Genomic DNA, 8,239 nt, shown 5'->3' with positions numbered 1-8,239 from the left:
ATGGGAAAATATGGGGGAAAATGGGGAAAGTTTTGGGGCAAAATTTTGGGGGAAATGGGGGAAATATGGGGGAAAATGGGAAAGATTTGGGAAAAAATGGGAAATAAATGGGAAAAATGGGGAAATTTTGGGGGAAAAATTGGGGAAAATTGGGAAATAAAAGGGAAAAAAATGGGGAAATTTTGGGGAAAAGTGGGAAAAACTGGGGTAAAATTTGGGGAAAATGGAGAAAAAATAGGGGAAAAAAGGGGAAAAAATTGGGGGGAAAATGGGGGGGAAATTGGAAGAAAAGTGGGGAAAATTGGGGGGAAAAAGTGGGGGAAAATTCTGAAAAAATAGGGGGGGGAAATGGGGGAAATTAGGGAAAAAATTGAGGGAAATTGGAAGAAAAGTGGGGGAAAATTGGGAAAAAGTGGAAAAACTTTTGGGGAAAATTTGTGGGAGGGAATTGGAAAAAAATTGGAAAAAATGGGGGAAAATTGGGGGAAATTGGAAATAAAGTGGCAAAAAATTGGAGAAAAAATTGGGGAAAAATTGGGAGAAATTTGAGGAAAAAAGTGGGGAAAGCTGGGGAAAATAGGGATAAAATGGAGGGAGAAGAGGGGGGAAAATGGGGTTTGGGGGGGTTTTGGGGGGCGCGGCGCGTGCGCAGATCCACCGGCAGCTCCTCGGCCATCGGGGGGTCGCGGGGTTCTGGGGGGACCCCCCCGGGGTTTTGGGGGGTCCCGGCGGAGGCGCCGCGGGAGCGGAAGCGAGCGGGGAATCCCCAAAAAGCGGCCCGGGCCACGCCCACTTCCCGGAGGGCACGCCCACTCCGCTGGGGCCACGCCCACCCCATAGGCACGCCTGCATGTGGTGGCCACGCCCACTGAGGGTTTGGCCACGCCCATTGAGTGGTTAGGCCACGCCCATCGCGCGCGGGGGGAATAATGGGGGGTTGGGGGGATTTGGCGGGAAAAAAGGGAAATTTGGCGGGAAATTGAGGGGGGAAAGGAGAAAATTGGGGGAAATTGGGGGAAATTCGGGAAAAAAATGAGAAATTTGGGATAAAATTGGGGAAAATTGGGGGAAATTCGGGGAAAAATTGGGAGAAAATTGGGAGAAAATTGGGGGAAATTCAGTAAAAAATGGAGAAAATTGGGATAAAATTGGGGGAATTCACAAAAAAGGAAAAAAAATGGGGGGAAATTGGGACAAAATAGGGGAAAATTCATCAAAAAAAGGAAAAAATTGGGGGAAATTTGGGGAAAATTCACAGAAAAAAAGAGAAAATTGGGGGAAATTCACAAAAAAAGGAGAAAATTGGGGGAAATTTGGGGAAATTGAGGGGGGAAAGGAGAAAATTGGGAGAAATTGGGGGAATTCATCAAAAAAAAGGAAAAATTTGGACAAAATTGGGGGAAATTGACAAAAAGGGTAAAATTTGGACAAAAAAGGGGAAAATTCATCAAAAAAAGGAAAAAATTGGGAGAAATTGGGGGAAATTCACAAAAAGAAGGAGAAAATTTGGACAAAATGGGGGGAAATTCACAAAAAAGGAAAAAATTGGAAGGAAATTGGGGGAAATTTGGGGAAATTGAGGGGAAAAAGGAGAAAATTGGGAGAAAATTGGGGAAAATTCCCAGAAAAAGCCCCCAAAAATTGGAATAAAATCAGGGAAAATTCGGGAAAAAACTCAAGAAGCAAAAAAGTCTGAAAAGAGATGAAAAATATCACAAATCAGCACAAAAATACGCAAAAAAACCCCAAAATCTGCCCAAAAATCGATCAAAAAGACCCCCAAATTCAGCCCAAAAATCCACCAAAAATCCCTAAAATCATCCCAAGATTCCTAAAAAAAACCAAACCAAAAAACAAAAAACCAAAATTCCTCAAACTCCATAAAAAAGCTCCCCAAAATTCTTCAAAATCCAGAAAAAATACCGAAAAAATCGCCCCAAAATTTCCGAGCAATTGCAAAAAAAAGAGACCCAAAATCGGCTCAAAATTCCACCAAAAAAAAACTTTTAGGAAGCCCCAAAAATAAAAAAATCCCCTTAAATCCCCCCAAATCAACCCAAAATTCTATAGAACAATGCCTAAATCAGCCCAAAATGCTGCAAAACCCAAAAATTCGCCCAAAATTCCTCAAAATTCACTTAAAAACACCAAAATTTTACAAAATTTAAAAAATTACTAAAAAACCCCACAAAATCCCCCAAAATCCACAAAATAAACCCCAAATTCCCCAAAATTTCTCAAAATCCAGTAAAAAAATCTCCAAAATTCCCTCAAATGCACTTAAAAATCCCCAAATTTCACAAAATCCACTTAAAAAACCCCAAAAACTCTACAAAATTTCCCAAAAATCACCAAAAAATCCCCTTTGGTATCCCCCAAAATTTTCAAAATTAAAAAAAAATCCTCAAAATCGACAAACAAATCCCCCAAATTCCTCAAAATGATTAAATAATCCTAAAACTGGCCCAAAATTCCTCAAAAATCCACTTTAAATACTCCCAAAATTCTTAAAAATCCTCGAAAAACCCCCAAATTCCCCCAAAACCCTCCAAATAATTTTTTAAAAACCCAAAATTCTTCAAAATCCGATTAAAAAACCCCAAAATTCCTCCAAATCCACCAAAAATCCCCCAAATTCCTCGAAATAATTTTTAAAACCCCCAAAATTCCTCAAAATCTTGTTAAAAAACCCCAAAATTCTTCAAAATTTCTCACAATCCGATTAAAAACCCCCAAACTTTTAAAAATTCTAAATAATTTCCTCAACATCCACGAAAAAATTCCCCAAAATTCCTCCAAATCCACCTTAAAACCCCCAAAATTCCCCAAAATCCGCAAAATTCTTCCAAATCCGCTTTAAAAAAACCCCAAAATTTCTCAAAATTTACAAAAAATTCCTCAAAATCCACCAAAAAAGGGCCCAAAATTGGCCCAAAATTCCCCAAAAATTTCTCCTGGGGACACTTTGGGGACACTGGGGTGGCCTTGGGGACTCTTTGGGGACACCAGGAGGGACTTGGGGACAGAGTTGGGGACTTGGGGACACCCTTGGGGACACTTTGGGGACACTGGGACATCCCTGGGGACACCACGATGGCCTTGGGGACACTTTGGGGACACCGGCGTGGCTTTGGGGACACTGGGAGGGACACAGGGACAGGGTTGGGGACACAGGGACAACGTGAGGGACACCGGGAGGGACTTGGGGACAGAGCTGGGGACATGGGGACACTCCTGGGGACACTTTGGGGACACTGGGAGGGACTTGGGGACACTGGGAGGGACTTGGGGACACTTTGGACATGGGGACACTCCTGGGGACACTTTGGGGACACTGGGACATCCCTGGGGACACCACGATGGCCTTGGGGACACTTTGGGGACACCGGCGTGGCTTTGGGGACACTGGGAGGGACACAGGGACAGGGTTGGGGACACAGGGACAACGTGAGGGACACCGGGAGGGACTTGGGGACAAAGCTGGGGACATGTTGGGGACACTGGGAGGGACTTGGGGACACTGGGAGGGACTTGGGGACACTTTGGGGACACTGGGATGGCCCTGGGGACACCCCTGGGGACACTGGGACATGGCTGGGGTCACCAGGAGGGACCTGGGGACACCCTTGGGGACACTAGGGTGGCCCTGGGGACACTGGGAGGGACTTGGGGACATCCCTGGGGACACCATGATGGCCTTGGGGACACTTTGGGGACACCTTGAGGGACTTGGGGACACTTTGGAGACTTGGGGACACCCTTGGGGACACCAGGAGGGACTTGGGGACATTTTGGGGACACAGGGACATGGCTGGGGACAGCCTTGGGGACACTGGGAGGGACCTGGGGACACTTTGGGGACACTGGGACATCCCTGGGGACACCCCTGGGGACACCAGGAGGGACTTGGGGACACTTTGGGGACACCAGGAGGGACTTGGGGACATCCATGGGGACACTGGAAAGGACTTGGGGACATCCCTGGGGACACTGGGAGGGACTTGGGACACTTTGGGGACACCGGGGTGGCCTTGGGGACACGGGGACATGGCTGGGGACACCCATGGGGACACTGGGAGAGACCTGGGGACACTCCTGGGGATGTGGGGACACCCCTGGGGACACTGGGACATGGCTGGGGACACCCTTGGGGACACTGGGGGGGACCTGGGGACATTCTTAGGGATATGGGGACACTTTGGGGACACCGGGGTGGCCTTGGGGACACTGGGACATGGCTGGGGACACCCTTGGGGACACGGGGATGGGCTTGGGGACACTTTGAGGACATGGGGACGCCTTGGGGACACCGGGAGGGACCTGGGGACACTCTCAGGGACACAAGGACATGGCTGGGGACACCCCTGGGGACACTGGGAGGGACCTGGGGACACTTTGGGGACACCAGGAGGGACTTGGGGACACCCTTGGGGACACTGGGGGGGACGTGGGGACATTCTTAGGGACATGGGGACACTTTGGGGACACCGGGGTGGCCTTGGGGACACTGGGACATGGCTGGGGACACCCTTGGGGACACCAGGAGGGTCCTGGGGACACTTTGGGGACACCAGGAGGGACTTGGGGACATCCCTGGGGACACTGGGAGGGACTTGGGGACACTTTGGGGACACCGGGGTGGCCTTGGGGACACGGGGACATGGCTGGGGACACTGGGATGGCCCTGGGGACACTCCTGGGGACATGGGGACACTGGGACATGGCTGGGGACACCCTTGGGGACACTGGAAAGGACTTGGGGACACCCCTGGGGACACTGGGAGGGACCTGGGGACATCACTGGGGACATGGGGACACTCTCAGGGACACTGGGACATGGCTGGGGACACTGGGAGGGACCTGGGGACACGGGGACAAGCTGGGGATGGCCTTGGGGACACCGGGAGGGTCTTGGGGACACCGGGATGGATTTGGGGACACCGGGAGGGACCTGGGGACAATGAGAAGGACTTGGGGACACCCTTGGGGACACCTCGGGGACACTTTGGGGACACCTTGGACACTTTGGGGACACTGGGTGGCCTCGGGGACACCTCGGGGACATTAAATGGGGGAAATTTAGGGAAAAAATGGGGGAAAAGTGGAGGAAAACTGGAGGAAAACTGGGGGGAAAATCGGGGGGAAATTGGGGGGAAAGTGGGAAAAATTTGGGGGAAAATTGGGAAAAAGTGGGAAAAAATTAGGGAAAATTGGGGATTTTTTTGGGGAAAAAGTGTGGGGGGAAATTGGGAAAAATTGAAGGAAAATTGGGGGAAAAGTGGGGGAAATTTTGAGGAAGAGTGGGGGGAAAAATGGGGGAAATTTGGAATAAAATGGGGAGAAATTGGAGGAAAATTGGCGAAAAGTGGGGGATAATTGGGGGAAAATTGGAGGAATAATTGGGGGAAAATTGGGAAAAAATGGAGGAAAATTTGGGGAAAATTTGGAATAAAATAGGAGAAAAGTGGGAAAATTTTGGTGAAAAATTGGGGGAAAAGTTGGGGAAAATTGGAACAAATTTTGGGGAAAAATGAGGGGAAATTGGGGATTTTTTGGGGGGAAACATTTGGAAGAAAATTGGGGAAAGTTGGGGAGAAATTGGGGAAAAATTAGAGGAAAATTTGGGAAAAAATAAGGGGAAATTGGGGATTTATTTTGGGGGAAAAGTGAGAAACATTTGGAGGAAAACTAGGGAAAATTGGGGGAAAATTAGAGGAAAATTGGAGGAAGAATTGGGGGAAAATGGGAAAGAAGTGGGAAAAAATTAGGAGGAAAGTTGGGGAAAATTTGGAATAAAATAGGGGAAAAATGGGAAAATTTTGGAGAAAAATTGGGGAAAAAACGGAGGAAAATTTGGAAAAAAATGGAGAAAAATTGGGGATTTTTTGGGGGGGAAAAAGTAGGAAAAAGTAGGAAAAATTTGGGAAAAATTTGGGGAAAAATTTGGGGAAAATTTGGGAAAAATTGGGGGGTCCGGCCATGCCTTGAAGCGGCTCCTCAGACCCGTCCCGGGCTCTTCCTCCTCGTCCTCCTCATCCTCGTCCTCCTCCTGCGGCGGGGGAGGGGCCCATGGGCCGGGCAGGGGGCTGAGGGGGCCGGAGACGCTGAACTGGGCCCGAACTGGGCTGAACTGGGCTGAACTGGGCCCAACTAGGCCGGAGAAACCAGAACCGGGCCGAAAAGCGGCGAAGTTCTCCGGAAAGAGCCGAAGCGGGCGAGGAATAAGCGAAGTGAGGACGGAGCTGTACGGAAAGAACCGAACCGGGCCGGAAAGAACCGAACTGGGTCGGAAGTAAGCGAAGCGGGCCAGAAGTAGACGAAGGGAGCCCGGGGAGGGTCGGAAAGAGCCGAACCGAGCGCGAAGGGGGTCGGAAAGAGCCGAAGGTGTCCGGAAATTGCCGAAGTGCCGCCATGTTGCTGTCGCTGCTCCTCGGGCTCCTCGAGGGTGAGTTCGGGACCCCCCGAATGTCACCGGGACCCCAAAATGTCCCAAAATGTCCCCAAATGGCCCCAAAATGTCATCTGGGACCTCAAAATGTCCCTAAATGTCCCCAAAATGTCACCTGGGACCTCTAAAATGTCCTCAAAATGTCCCCAAATGTCTCAAAAATGTCACCTGGGACCCCCCGAATGTCACCGGGGACCCCAAAATGTCCCCAAAATGTCCACAAATTGTCACTTTGGACCCCGAAATGTCCACAAATTGTCCCAAAATGTCCCCAAAATGTCACCTGGAGCTCCAAAATGTCCCAATAATGTCCCTAAATGTCCCAAATTGTCCCAAAATGTCCCCAAAATGTCACCTGGGACACCAAAATGTCCCCGAAATGTCATCGGGGACCCCAAAATGTCCCAAAAATGTCCCTAAAATGTCTCCAAATGTCCTCAAAATGTCCCCAAATGTCCCAAAATGTCACCAGGGACCCCAAAAAGTCCCCAAATTGTCCCTAAAATGTCCCCAAATGTCCCAAAATGTCCCAATGATGTCACTGGGGTCGCCAAAATGTCACCTGGGACCCCAAAATGTCCCCAAAATGTTCCAAAATGTCCCAAAATGTCTCCAAAATGTCCCTAAAATGTCCCCAAATGTCCCAAAATGTCCCCAAAATGTCCCCAAATGTCCCAAAATGTCCCAAAAATGTCCCCAGGGACCCCAAAATCTCCAAATGAGCCAATTTTGGGTCAATTTTGGGCCAATTTTGGGCCAATTTTGGGCAATTTTGGAGGTTTGGGGCCGGATTTTGATGAATTTTGGCCAATTTCGGGCCAATTTTGGGATTTTTTTTTAAATTTTTTGGGGATTCTGGAATCCCTGATCCCCCAATCCCAAATTTTGGGGTACCCAGGGTGAATTTTGGGGCCATTTTGGGGGATTTTGGGGCCATTTTAGGCGAGTTTTTGATTTGGGGTCAATTTTAGTGAATTTTGGGGAAATTTTCTGGGAATTTGGGGCAAATTTTGGGGGAATTTTTGATTTTTTTTTGAATTTGGGGATTTTTTTTTTAAATTTTTGGGGCTCCCCGTTCTCCTCCCCATTTTTGGGGTCCTGGTGTTGGATTTTGGGTCAATTTAGGTCGATTTTAACCATTTTTGGGTGGATTTTGGACTAAATTTTGCTCAAATTTCAACAGAATTTTTCAGAATATTTTGGGAATTTTGTGAAAATTTGGGAATTGCTTTCTGACCACCCCTTGTCCCCCTCCCTAAAATTTTGGGGGTCCTGGGGGGGATTTTGGGTCCAATTTGGGTCGATTTTAACCATTTTTGGGTGTTTTTTTACCAAATTTTGCTCAAATTTCAATGGAATTTCACAGAATTTTTTTTGGAATTTTGGGAAAATTCAAGAATTCCTTCCTGACCCCCTTTCTTCCCCTCTGTGTAATTTTGGAGGTTCTGGGGCTGGATTTTGGGTCCAATTTGGGTCAATTTTAACAATTTTTGGTTGCTTTTTTACCAAATTTCAATGGAATTTCACAGAATTTTTTGGGAATTTTGGGAAAATTCGTGAATTCCTTCCTGACCCCCTCTTGTCCCCCTCCCTATAATTTTGGGGGTTCTGGGGTGGATTTTGGGTCCAATTTGGGTCAATTTTAACAATTTTTGGTTGCTTTTTTACCAAATTTCAATGGAATTTCACAGAATTTTTTGGGAATTTTGGGAAAATTCGTGAATTCCTTCCTGACCCCCTCTTGTCCCCCTCCCTATAATTTTGGGGGTTCTGGGGTGGATTTTGGGTCCA

Source organism: Passer montanus, unplaced genomic scaffold (assembly GCF_014805655.1).
Source record: "Passer montanus isolate IOZ18808 unplaced genomic scaffold, ASM1480565v1 scaffold999, whole genome shotgun sequence".
NCBI lineage: Eukaryota > Metazoa > Chordata > Aves > Passeriformes > Passeridae > Passer > Passer montanus.
This window is presented reverse-complemented; position numbering follows the sequence as displayed.